Source organism: Rhipicephalus microplus, chromosome 1 (assembly GCF_043290135.1).
Source record: "Rhipicephalus microplus isolate Deutch F79 chromosome 1, USDA_Rmic, whole genome shotgun sequence".
Lineage (NCBI taxonomy): Eukaryota > Metazoa > Arthropoda > Arachnida > Ixodida > Ixodidae > Rhipicephalus > Rhipicephalus microplus.
The window spans coordinates 171671973-171686258 of record NC_134700.1 but is presented as its reverse complement, the minus strand read 5'-3'; the positions used below and the strand labels follow the sequence as shown (position 1 = coordinate 171686258).

Genomic DNA, 14286 nt, shown 5'->3' with positions numbered 1-14286 from the left:
GGGAGGCTACCGGATACGCGGGACGAGCTTCGCGCGTATACACGGGGACCATCGCTCAACCAGGAGACAAGAGAGCAGTCCCGGGAGACGCCGTCCACCAACGCCTGCCCGCCCCTCCGCGCGCATAGGACACGTTGCCCCCACCTCCGGGAGAGAACAACGGGACGAAAACAAATGCGCCTGCCGGGGACACACGTGCACAAGGGAGAAAGGACCCAACTTTCGCGACAGCGCGGCAAACGCGACGGGAAAGAAAAATAAAGACGTCCAGACTAAATACGATAAAGAAGCACACGCTCAGAAATGCCGAAGCAGGTGTTCGTGTGAAGCGGATAACGGGGCACAAGAAACGGAAGGTAATCTGTCTTTTGCGAGGAAAAACAAACAAACAAACAAAAACAGGCCTATACAAACAACCAAAAGCCCGTTACTTTCAATTTTGCCCTTTCTTTTCATGTTTGTTTATTTCCCGCAATAAGTTTCATCTCTGTATCGTGGGAGCTCTTTGGTTCAGAAAAGCCAAGACTAAAATACAAGACGTCAACCGGTGTTTATGAGAAAATAGTCTTGGTGGAAGAAAACAAGGAACTCGAAAACAACGTAGCCGCTCCAACAAGGAGAAGTAATGTTCAGATTTTGCGCAAGCAAGGATAGAAAAAACACGTGGCTTCTGGAATTGAAAAGACAAGGAGTAAAGGAACAAGAAGGGGCGGGGGGGGATAGGTGTTACGGGAAAATATTACTTTCAACGAGCCCCGCGGCTGGCAGCTGCTCTGGATAGCCCAACAATTTTCTGTTGTCTTTTTCTCAGAGCAAGAGCTAACGCAGAAAGCGTTACGCAAAACTGCCTCCCGTAGTAAGTACTGCCACCCCAAAATCAATCGGTCTGCAGCAAAGCACCGCATCAGAAAAGAACAAAAATCACTGAGCCCTGCAGCGACAAAAAGAAAAAAAAAATTCAGTCAACCGTTTGAAAGATTGAACTCGATATGCCCTGCCGAAGTAACTGACCAATGGAAACATACCACACACACACAAAAAAAGGAACAGTCACATATACAGAAGAAGCAACGTGCGCGGGCTTAATATGAAGCACTGGAAGAAGCGTGTTATTAGGAGCAACGTGATTTCGTGTTCGAAATAAACGAGCTTTGCTACCACATAGCCTTAGAAATGTGTGATTTCTCGCCCAGTATCCGCAGACTGTTCGCTTACAAAGAAAATTCGAATCAACGGGAGTCCATTTCACCACAGAGTTTCATACGGTATCCAGTGGAGGAAACTGTGGAGCTGGAATCGTTCATTCCCCATGGAAGCAATGGGCAGTATAGATGGATTTGCTTCGCTTGTAACGAACTTGTGGCTTAACTTGTTGTGTTTTGAATTATCTTGCGGATAAAATAATGGCTCACTCTGAACATCGTAAGGTGATTTCAATTGGTCACCCTAAAGAGGTCAGATAGTGAAAAGGTACCGCTGGACTTTTGCTAAACTTCAATGCACGACAAAGCAGCTGCGGGAGACGCAATGTTGAAAAAACGAAGCTTATACGTCCATTCACTAGCCATCACTACCATCCATTGCAGCTAACATTGACACTAGCACTCCAATATCCTCTGGTACACTGTTACGAGGCCACGGATTTAACGAGCCAGTTGTTTAATCTATTTTGAAGCCCACACTAAATTAGCACACGCACAGCCCCGTACAGTTAGCAGCTCCTGAATTCGGTTATAATTGAATGCTCCCATTTTCAACGATTCCCTTATTCGTCGCGTTGAGCCATCGATAGTACCGATAAACGCAGCGGCGTGCTATTGCAGTAATACACTACCGACAAAAAAAAGCGAGGGGCGGACAGTAAAACAAGAAATGAATCATGAAAAAAAATAGACGGAATTCCGGAAATGTACCTATAAGGCGCTCTGCTTTATCAACGAGGTGGCACTGTTTCCTCTGCACATTAACACGACGCCAGCGGCTACTGAACTTCCTTTAGAACAACAACAACGACAAAAAAAAAAAATTCTAAGAAAAAAATGAGCAGCCGGACCGAGAGCGAAGACGTTAAAAGCAGCGCCGTAAACTGCTTCCTACAGCTGCAAGCAGTCAACGCCCGGGCGTCATTGACGCTTTTCCGTCGGTATATAGCCGCAGGTGTCGGACTGTCGACAACTATATACGTACATATACCCTCGGAGAAGCGATAAGCGAAAGAACATCGAAGTGGAATCGTTTTGCCACATCGAGTTTCCGCTCAAGACACCATTTGTAGAGTGGCGATGGGACTCCCTCTTATAAGCTCGTTAAAGGCCCGTGTGTAGAGTATACGACAGGGAGCCACTTTCGTATAGCTCCACTTTGGCGTTTCTGTCGGCAACAGTGGACATCGCGTTGCGATTTGCCATCGATTCGGATAAAAAGCGGCAATTCAAACCCCGTATATATAAAGACTCGCGGGCCTTCGCATACACCAGGAACGCGCACTACAATACGTAAACCGCTTTAAAAACTACTTGTCAGTCGATTTCCATCACGGGACATTCCCGCTCTCATGCTTAAACTGCGATTGTCGGTGCTGTGAATATCTGTCATAGCAGAACGGATGGTCCGCTACTCGACAGAACTCAACAGAAATTAGGGATAAACTCTAGACCGATGTTTTTGAGTGGCTATCTATACTCTAACCAAAGTTCTACACGTTAACAGTAACGTAGCAGAGAAAACTGCCCTACCGCTTGGCGTTATTACCAGGCCGAGTAATCAGTGAAACAAACTAGCAACAATGCAGGCCGCCTATATTTTTCATGCAAGCGTGCTACTACGTAAACGGCGTAACAAACGAAACGTAACATTCACATTAACAACAGGCGGGCGCGATGTTGACAGCCATTGGTCAAAAAACAAACTATAATGTGTTCACTATTATTATTATTATTATTATTATTATTATTATTATTATTATTATTATTATTAATATTCTCTCCTCATCAACTTGTGCACAGTTCAAACGAAATGCAGGCGTATATATATATATATATATATATATATATATATATATATATATATATATATATATATATATATATATATATATATATATATATATATATATATATATATTAAAACATCACACACTCGCCCACACGGGCTTATATAAGGAAAGGAAAAAATAACAAGAACGCTTTACATGTCCCTCGTTATGTAGGCGGCTCTCCGTGTGGTCGGAGCAAAGTGATTAAGACCCGACGTAACCTCAGAAATGGCGCAGCAAAAGCGATGCGCCTAAAGCGAGAAACTCGCCTTTCGCCAACTCCAGAAGAGGTTCCTATACATATAAAAAATGGTGCGGTGATTGAAGATAAGCGATGGACAACATTGCTGTCACTAAGGAAAACGCACAGGCCCCCTGATACATTCACTTGATGTGGTGGTGGTGATGATGATGATGATGATGATGATGATGATGATGATGATGATGATGATGAACTCTTATGGATGGCGCTCACCCAAAATTAAAGGGGGATGGGCCAAGAACCGGCCAGCGGCAAAATGCTTAAGTATTGAAACTAAAACCAATCGTAAACATTAGTTTAGAGATAAAACTGAGAATAAGTGAAAATGATTATTGAGTAAGCGCTCAAACTAGCTCTGTTTCCTGATTTAAATAACTACAATTTCACTTGCGCGAACGACTCGAAGTCGAAAACCATCTTATTTTTCTTTTACGTCAACGTATTGATATTTCGTACTGACTGTACTGACGTGTATTGTTTGCAAATCGGCACGATGCACTGATTAGTACTGAGAACGAAACTATAATGCGGCGTACTCCAGACAATGGTCAGACACTTGCATTTGGTGGCATCTTCATGGAGTGGATCGGCAATCCTTTTGATGGTCTGGCTATAGAGATAGCTGGCACCATAGCGCACATAACACAGTGGCAGCGGGATGGCGTTAATTAAGCGCGGTGCCCCTTAGGGGCCCGAGCTGTCGTATGTTCGCTTGGCGTAATGCGGGCAAAACAACGTGCCGAATAGCCATCTATCTGCATATATTACATATACTCAGCGCGCGCTCCACACCCAGGAGAAGTCTTCTTCGTTATTCTTCGAGCGTCTTGATGATGATGTTGCCAAGCTCCTTTCTCGAGTTTTTTTTTTTTATCGCCACATTACACGTGTATGTGCTGCCTTGCGAAACCACGCCGATTGCCTAAAAAGAACCATCGACATAATCGTAGAACTTTGCGATGCGATTACGCCCACAACGGGAGCATTACAGATTCTCCTGGAGCATACACTATAGCGTTGCAACAAAACGCAAGGCCTGCGCGGAAGGCGCAGCACAGTAACAGCGAAATCTATAGAAGAGCGGCTTTTCAGAGCTTTTTCTGAACACTCGTTGGGTAACTTCTGGAAGCAGTCTTGCTGGGTACCCACTGCGGCATTAATAATAATTTATGGGTAGCAGGCCGGCGTTCAATATATGCTAGCCTTCGTCACTCTTCTGAAGGTGTGGTATCCGCTGAACACTTGCAAGAAATTTTGTGCCAATCGTTCATGCAGTGGCTGACGACGATGAGTAATTACGCCTGAAGTGGGTATGCGCCACAGCTAATAGGTGATCAGGAACAAGCTTTTCTAACGGGTTGGAGCATTTGATGACCCACTCGTAACGCTATTCGCATCGTCTGACACCTGGTTGTTCACTTGCTGTTCTGATTGATTGATTGATTGATTGATTGATTGATTGATATGTGGGGTTTAACGTCCAAAAACCACTATATGATTATGAGAGACGCCGTAGTGGAGGGCTCCGGAAATTTAGAAGACCTGGGGTTCTTTAACGTGCACCCAAAGCTGAGCACACGGGCCTACAACATTTTCGCCTCCATCGGAAATGCAGCCGCCGCAGCCGGGATTCGGACCCGCGCCCTGCGGGTCAGCAGCCGAGTACCTTAGCCACTAGACCACCGCGGCGGGGCCACTTGCTGTTCTAAAACGCTTTATTACTCACATTAAAATATTAACGCGATTAGTTTCCCGACATCAAGCCATGCCTAAGGCAAGTTTACGAACAAAGTCCCAAGCACCGGCGTGGCTCATGGGTAGAATACTGGGCTGGCACGCAGTGGACCCGGGTTCGAGCCCCGTGTTCTTGGAACTAGGTTTTTTTCCTCTCATTCTTGTGCGAAATGGTTACGGACACCGGTGGCGGCGGCGGAGAACTACAGCACCTCGCGTGACCCGAGTTGTGATGTCTCAACAGCTTTCGCTGTAATTCGACGGCACATGTATAAATGCCGACGCGCGTCATCGCTTGTCAGTTGATCGACGCTCTGTTCGCCGCTATCAGTGCCATTACTTGCTGCAATCTGAATTTCCTCTCAAGTGGGCGCAAGTTCGGCCCAATAAACAGCTTAACCTGAGCACCCAGTCTGCTCCCTTCGTCCGCGTCTTAATGAGACAGCTATGACAGCCCCTGTACCAACGCCCGCCACGGTCGTAATGCAGCCGCCAACCTTTTACGGATCCTCATTTGAAGAACCGGAGACGTACGACCAAGTGCCCGCCTTGAACCAGTGCGACTCTGAAAAAAAGCTGCGTCGCGTCTACTTAGTCTACCAGGAAGACGCGGCAAAGACTTGCATGGTTCGAGAATCGGGAGTCTGCACTTCAATCCTGGGACTTCTTCCGCGGCGCATTCCTGGAAACTTCTACAAGCGTCGTCAAAAAAAAAAAAGGGGGGGGGGGGATTGGGCACTGCTTTGCTGTAGACCTGGGTGCAGCAACCAAATGAAAATGTCACCATATTCACAGAAGAGATGAAACTGTTCCGGCTAGCCGACCCTGCCATGGCTGAGGATAAAAAGCTCGGCTTCTTCATGTGAGGTGTGAAGCAAAAGTTGCTTGCGGGACTTGTTCGCAACCCGCCCAAGACTGCTGAGGAATCCCTTACCGAGGCCACGACAATCGAGAAGGCACTTGAGATGCGCGCAAGGCATGCATACACGTGTAATACGGCGATAAGGAAACTTGAAAATGGGGCGTGGCAATAATAAGTGCGAAGCGACTTCAGCGGCCCGGGCTGTTATACGGTGTCGTCACTTGCCGTACGTATAAACATAGCAAGCAAGTGTGACGTCCCCGCAAACACGGACTGAACCCCGCTCCTTTCGAGATGTGTGCGCTCGTTTCACAAACTCACGCATAAAGGGCATTCCGGAGTTAAGTACCAGAAGGATTATGTCTACTATTCTCACGGGCTCCCCCACGCAAAGTCGTGGACCGGGCGGCGCCTTGTCGTCTACAGACGGTGTGACAGAGTACAATAATCGGCGCGCACCCTTCAGATCTGTGGCATGGGGGAGCAGCAGAACACCTTTTGTTGGTTCGGGGAAAGCGACCTTTGCGGCAAGCGCCTGTGTCGGGTCCATTATGCCTTTCCGTCAGTCTCCGTGGCGCCAGGGCTCTTACTGCGTTCTGCGCGGATGGCCGCCCGCGACGGTGAACGACGAGGAAGCGGTGGCTACGGAGAATTTCGTGGGAGACACCGAGCTGCATAGAAACGTTGAGATTTGGTCTAGACATGGGCTCACCAAGTACCGGAAGCATTGAGACCATTGTTCGCCCGTAATTAAGGTGTCTTCGGACGGGTCGCCCATCACTCTCCCTGAGGCTCGAGTTAGTACATTGTTACTTGTCCGGCTTTGTTTGGGAGAGGGTTTTCTACTGGTGTAGGCCGCGGGGGCGGCCGCCGAAGAGGATACACTCGGACGGAGAAGAAAAGATATGCCGCGTGAAGTGGCGGACTGGTTTTGGTGCCGCGGTAGGGCGGAGTCGGGTCCTACAAAAAAGGGGACTACGAGACGAGCTTGGTGGCCCGAGATACGATGTAAAGAGTAGGAGGGATACGATGTGAAGAGTCGAAGGGAGTCAGAGAGATGATGCGATGAGCTCGAAATGGTAGAGAAGCTAAGATGGAAACCACTAAGAGGGACGACGTAGGCGACGATGACGAAGACGATGAAGACGGCGATGGAAGGAGACAGATCAGACCGCGACGTGAAGAACCAACCTTCGGCCCCGACTCGAGCAGCCAACTCCGAGGCCCCCGTCAACATGGACCTTTCGTGAGACGGACTTTATGCACCTTATTTAGAGTAACTTTGCGGGAAGGGAGGTGGCGAATTGAGACATTGCGCGGTTTTGTTAATTTATAACTTTATCATTTGTATCGTCGTGTGTTTACTTTGTATTGAGGCACCTTTGTATTGGCACCGTTATTTCCCTTATGTATCCGGCGTCGCATGTCGCAAATGTCCAAATCATGTGTTATAATTTATTGTAGTGGTTGATGTACGCGGTATACGATGTTTTAAGTTAGTATTTAATTTAATGAATCAGTAAACAGAAACAAGTCGTAGCGTCTCTTACTTCCCGGCCCCAGCACGAATCCCTGTATGTGAGAAATGATTGAGACACGTAGCCAAGAGGGAACCGGATAGAAAAAGGGTTGAGTGTTCTTCCCTCTCTTTGGCGATCGGTGGCGTAGCGGGGGACGTCTCACAAGCGAGAAACGTAAAAATAGAGAGAGAAAGGGAGAGAGGAAGAAAAGTATGAATACATAAAACTAACGAAGGAAACAAAAGAATAGGCAGATCTCACGTACAGTGGGAATCAATGATATGCGAGGCACGAATGAGCAAGGTTGATAGGTCAAATTAAAATCATCCCAACGTTACGAGGCGGAGGTAAATTATGCCTTACATAACTTCCATGTCATGGTTGTCACGTCTGGACGTGTTATTTGCTTTCGTTGTGTATTCACGTCACCTGATACCAAATTTGGTATATGTGGAGCTAGCGAAACGACCGCAAGCGTGCTAGGAGCGTAGCGTGTAGTCAAGTTTTGCCATGATTATCATGGCTGGACGTGTCATTTACCTTCGTCGTCTATTCACGTCACGTAATGCCAACACTCGTATATGTTGAGCTAACAAAGCGGCCCCGGGCACGCTATGAGCGTAGCATGTAGTAAAGTTTTACAAGACACGCTTATGATTATCATGCTTCGACCTGTCGTTTGCAATCGTCGTCCATTCACGTCACGTAATACCAAATTTGCTATATGTGGAACTAGCGAAACGGCCGCGAGCGCATCATGAGCGTAGCATGGAGTCATGTTGCTACATGACACGCATGCCATGATTTTCATGTTAGGGTAGGTCGCTTGTGTTCGTAGTGCAGTTATGTCGTACCATACCAGTTTTCTAACATTTCATGCGAACAAAACCACCGCAAGAGAAGCAAGGCCATGAAATATAAATACTGACATTCATGACATATATGTGATAATTTTGGTGTTGTGACTAGTCACTCATGCTCGTCTTACAGTCATGATATGCCATACCAAGTTTGGTATCGATACCATTTTGCAAACGGCCAGGAGAGCTAAAAGTCGTAGGCGACTGGATAGATACGCTCAAAGTCGTCGAAGTTCACTAAGAAATGCTTCACATTGAGCAGAAAAAGTGAAAAAGAAGGAGAAAACCGAAGAGCAACAAAAAAGGCTGCCTAGTGCGGCTTGGCACTATTACTGCAAAGCCACCTCTCTCTCTCTCTCTCTCACACACACACACACACGCACGCACACACACACACACACACACACACACACACACACATATATATATATATATATATATATATATATATATATATATATATATATATATATATATATATATTGATTGATTTGTGGGGTTTAACGTCCCAAAACCACCATTTGATTATGAGAGACGCCGTAGTGGAGGGCTCCGGAAATTTTGTCCACCTGGGGTTCTTTAACGTGCACCCAAATCTGAGTACACGGGCCTACATATATATACATATATATATATATATATATATATATATATATATACATATATATATATATATATATATATATATTCCTGCTTCTATGGCACCGCAGTAGTTCTATGGTTGTCACAAATAACAGGCCCTGCCGCGCATCAGCCGGGCCATGAGCGAGCAAGACCTCGTCGCGTTGCGCAATCTCTTCCGCCCACCGCGGCAGATGATCCGGCAAACGCGACCGAAACAAAGGGGCAGCAGGGTAAACAAAAGCCCGCCGACCTTCCGACAGCAATGCGACGTGACGCACACCCACACACACGTAGCTCGTTAGTGCTGACGATGACGACGTAACGCCAAGAGCCAAGAGTGCGATCTCACCAGAGTCAACTGGCAATAATTGCATGAGTGCCCCGCCGCGGTGGTCTAGTGGCTAAGGTACTCGGCTGCTGACCCGCAGGGCGCGGGTTCGAATCCCGGCTGCGGCGGCTGCATTTCCGATGGAGGCGGAAATGTTGTAGGCCCGTGTGCTCAGATTTGGGTGCACGTTAAAGAACCCCAGGTGGTCTAAATTTCCGGAGCCCTCCACTACGGCGTCTCTCATAATCATATGGTGGTTTTGGGACGTTAAACCCCACAAATCAATCAAATAATTGCATGAGTGGCGGGAGCCTATGCAGGGATGTGATACGCCCACAGCCGCCATGTGTGACGTGCAAAAGGAAACGCTTATTAGCACTGACATAAAACTTCGAAAATACAATGTCACTTGTCCCCCTTACGTGTGCGAACGGGTGGCGCTTAGCGAGTATACTTCGTGCGGCGACGTCTATCCGTATCTATCTATCTATCTATCTATCTATCTATCTATCTATCTATCTATCTATCTATCTATCTATCTATCTATCTATCTATCTATCTATCTATCTATCTATCTATCTATCTATCTATCTATCTATCTATCTATCTATCTATCTATCTATCTGTCTGTCTGTCTGTCTGTCTGTCTGTCTGTCTGTCTGTCTATACTGGCAAGCTTTCGGACGTTTGGAAACGTACAATTCAATACTCGAGTCAATACAGGAACGTCGTACCTGGCGCCATTGACCCCTCATGACGTGACCACCGAAATCCCCGACGCACCGATCGACAAGTCGGCTATGAAGGACGTAGCGCTGCCCCGTAAGCACGACACTCTGCTGCCTCATATTTTATTATCAGCTATCTTGAGTGGCAATCTTTATGACACTAACCGAATAACCGAAAAGCACGAATAGACGGAACGTAAAAGAGATAAAGAGAGCGCCTGCAAATTGCAGGGAAGTATTCCGACTTGGCTTCATAACGAAGGAACGTCGAGTCGCCCAACGTCCATGACCACACTGCACCGAGTAGTTTATGAGAGAATACGATGACGTACGAGCTGTCGGGCCGCGCACGATCGATCCCCTCGCTATACGGCAGACAAAGACGCTTCCGCACCGCGGCTTGCGAGCACGTGTCGAAACGCCACTGGCCCCGAAGGACCCACAAAGCGAGCGGACAGCGAGTAGGCAAGGGACAATCGGTGCGGGCACGCGGACCCTTGCTCCCCACGGGAGGCGAGCGCGTAGACCTGTCCGTATTATACGACGGCCGTCGTCGAGCGAGCCGACACGAAGAGCTTACGTCATCGCCGATGGCCATACGCAACGCTCCACGAGCGCGCCGTACCGTAGGGATCGTCTGACGAGGGCAATCACAGTCTTAAGGGGGCGAGTCTGCGCACTTCCCAAGTCTACTGCGGCCTCTGGCGCAGGTAGAGGATGAGCGCCTGGCCGAGGAGTTGGTCGTAACCACCGTGGTTGTAGCTTTCCACAAACTGTCTGGAAGGATTGTTTTGTTTTGTTTTCCAATATGAGGAAGTTTCTAAGCTCGGTGGTCTGCGCAGAGCTAATCGCCACGCTGCATAACGGCGTTGTCGATAAGCTAAAAATATAAATAAAAAAGCGCGGTTTTACAAAGCACAAAACACTTAAGGAAAGAAGATGCACGTATCGCAACGCGTCGATTGCCAGTGCTACGGCAGCCACACCAGCGGAGCCAGCCGAAAGTATACAAGGATTAGGCGGTCAAACGAAGTCGCAGAGTGATGAAAATCCGTTTTGCTTGACTGCCGCTGATACCCATCAGTGTATGAGTGTGTCTATCATATATGCAAGGCGCCGGGATAGCAAACACGGTCTTGCAATGCTTGCTAGTCGATGACCCTCGAGCACATTTTCCATTTCCAAGCCAGAGTTTAGGATATCGTTTCGATGTAAAATGTGACCTTAAAGCATATATGAATCACATAAACTTATTCCGTTCAAGATGCCTCAATCGTGTTCGGTTATGAAGGAAGGAACCAACACGCGCTATGAGGCAGATGCACCCCCACTGACTGCTCACCCAAGCATTGGCTCCATGCGACAAGCAGCGCTCCAAGCCTCTTTAAAGACGATAGTCTTCCTTGGGAACCTTTGACGCAAAAGTTTTGGTCTGTCTGTCTATACATTTGTCTGTTTGTCTACACTTAACTGCACTTTAAACGACACGAAAGTTGCCAAACGATATTCCAAACGGCCGAGACCATCCGCAGCGCCCACCAATGTTGCTCTAGGTTCGGCGTTTATACTTCTGCGATTGTCACTTCAAAACCAAGTATCGCGCATATATAAGGCACCATAACAACAAGAATATATTCTGTATGTGCGTCTTTTACTAAACAAGGCATACATAAGTAATTCTAAGGACCGTATCGCTTATCACGCGGCGCTGATCATGCAACGCGTGCCCGAAAAGGCGAGTGTTTCCAACGGTTTGCTAAGAAGACACGGTGGTGGCACCTACCCGTCGCCTTGCGTTCTACACCTTATCACCTCTGAGACGGGCGCGCACGGTCGTCTCAAAGCCGCGCCTTTTGTTTTCCGAGATTACTGCCAGATAGCGCTCATGTCTCACGTGTGACGTGCCTTGATGCGCTCGTTCGCCTCCGCTGCACGCTCGAGGCACTCTAACGCAGCGCCTCCAGAATACCATTCACCGATTGTCTTACGCAGAACATCAAATACATGTTTTGTTCACTCTCTCCAGACGCAAGACTATCGCCTTTCGACGACATTTGCAGATTAACCTTCAAATATGGGGCCAATTTTTTTTATCTCTCCAAGCTTCCATCTCATTCCGAACTTCTGCCTAATTTGAAGACCAGTCGCTATAGGCAGGCAGATTACGAGGCGGTCTCAAAGGGCCATCCTTGTCCGCCGCGGTGGATGAATGGCTAAGCTGCTCAGCTGCTGACTCGAGGGCATCGGGTGCTATCCAAACCGCGACGGTCGCATTTCGGTTGAGGCGAAAATGGCAGGGGCCCATGTGCTGTGCGATTGCCAGTGCACGTTACAGAACACCAGAAGGTCAAAATTTCCGGAGCCCTCCACCATATATACGGCGTCTCTCATAAACCTATCGCGGTTTTGTGACAATAAACCCCAGACATTATAAAGAGTCACCCTTGTTCGGACTAGAAGGGTAATCGCGGGGAAACCCACAGAGAGGCGAGTTCCGTTACGCAGACCTCACGGTACAACTCACGTGTCTCTTCCAGATGCAAACGACTTTGCGCAGAATACACTTAAAATAACGGAGACGACGAGAAAGAAAGCATAGAACAAAAGCCCTCTCTGCTACACGCGTACGCCTCTCACACAGCACTTACTTGACGCTCAGGCCGGGGTGAAAACAAGGTTTCACGCTGTCTGCCGCCGCTGTCGCCCGTATTCAGGCGGGTGCGCGCGAAAAGCCTCCTCCCGGGGGTCAACGTCGGCGCGCGCCCGTGTCAGAAGCGAAAGCGACGCGTGCGGCAAGCGCTGTGGGCCTCTCACATTACGCCTTGCCTCAGCAGAGCCTTCACTCCTCGTCATTATTACTCTTATTTGTGTTTAACGTTGCCCGCCGCTAGACGCCAGCGCAATTCAATACGGGGAGAAGGCAGAGAGCAGCCTCGTCTGCGTCTCGGGCATACGCAGCTCGATCAAAGTCCGCTGCAGCAGCTTTCGGCTGCTGCTGCTGCTGCTGCCATAACATCAGCTTGCTTAGGTCGCTTCGCGAAGCTCCGCCCACCTCTTTCTCATGGCGCATGGGACCCCAGCGTTTCCCTAGAGACGTTAACTTGAGGCGCCATCTCGGTTATGTTGTTTCTTCGACCTCCACAACCCCGGGCCCTTCCTTATTCAGCACCGAGAGCAAGGACCGCGTCACGGGCGAAGCTCGAGCGTCTCCTACGGTCAAGTTCAACTGTCGCGCAACTTAATATAACCCCTACGCCTGTCACTCGTGAGTTTCAAGAAGATCAGAAGCCTGTCACTCGTGAGTTTCAAGAAGATCAGAAGCCTGTCACTCGTGAGTTTCAAGAAGATCAGAAGGTTCACTCTGCGCAAGTTTCGCGGGTGGCGCGCCTGCTTCTCTGCCTCTATTCCCTTTCTGTAACTTATCGAGTGTGTCGTGACCCAAAAGTAAGTGAGCGACACGTCAATACACCAAGGATGCGCTGAACATACGTAATCATATCAGCGATGTGCCTGCCACTTCGGCAGCGCGTCGAAGACTGCGACGTTCGGCGAGGGAGACAATCACCCACTACGCAACGCTCAAGCCGGGTCTTGAGAGAAAGCCCTGTTATTATACATGTGTAGTTGTGCACGACAGCCTATACAATTGATGAAGCACAAAAGGTGCCGACGTCAGAGAATAGACACAAAGCCTAAACAACGCCGACGGAACAGTGCAAATTAGGTTTCACCGTCACGCCTGACACGACACTATGAGAATGAGCACTGGCCGGAAAACAAGAAGAGAGAGGCGGGGCCGTGCTTCAAGAACGTGTCACACCTCGGGAAAAAAAAAAGAAGGGCCCGAAACTTGTGCGAGCCTTATACGCATCCTATACTCTGACGAAACGGTCCGTGACGGTGACCCCCGGGGTATTCTGTGTGCACTGTATGCCGGAGAAGCCATGGACGTGAAATGCACGGCAGAAGCAGAGACGAGAACAAGCGCACAGAACGTGATCAAGCACGTCGCGACGAGCACCGAGCCGAAGTCAACGAACAGACGTGCCGACAACACGGCAGTATGGCCACCGTTCAGTCGATTTGTATGGCTATATGGCAGTATGGCTGTATGGCAGTATGGCCACCATTCAGTATGGCCACCGTTCAGTCTGACTGCAGCGCCAGAATACATAGCCTAGCGGAAAAAAAAAAAAGCAACCTTGAGACGGTCTCCGTGAAAATGGAACGCGACGCGCGCGATTCGCGCTATGAATCTGTCGGTGGATTGTGGCCGGGATACATGGGCTGAAAGAGGGCGAGGGAGGAGTCCATCGTTGCTTCGTGCAAACAGA

General features: G+C 48.5%; 1 protein-coding gene across 5 annotated transcripts in view; it reads right to left on the bottom strand.

Moving 5' to 3' along the window:
• Pgant5 (polypeptide N-acetylgalactosaminyltransferase 5) overlaps positions 1-14286 on the bottom strand; it is a 316819-nt gene that overhangs the window by 181798 nt on the left and 120735 nt on the right. For 2 of the 5 annotated variants that reach the window (XM_075888161.1, XM_075888171.1), the window contains exon 1: positions 12601-12731. The exons of the other annotated variants lie outside the window; for them this stretch is intronic. The gene's annotated coding sequence lies outside the window, so the exon portion shown is untranslated. Of the gene's footprint in view, positions 1-12600; positions 12732-14286 lie in introns of those variants that run through there. 5 annotated transcript variants of the gene reach the window in all.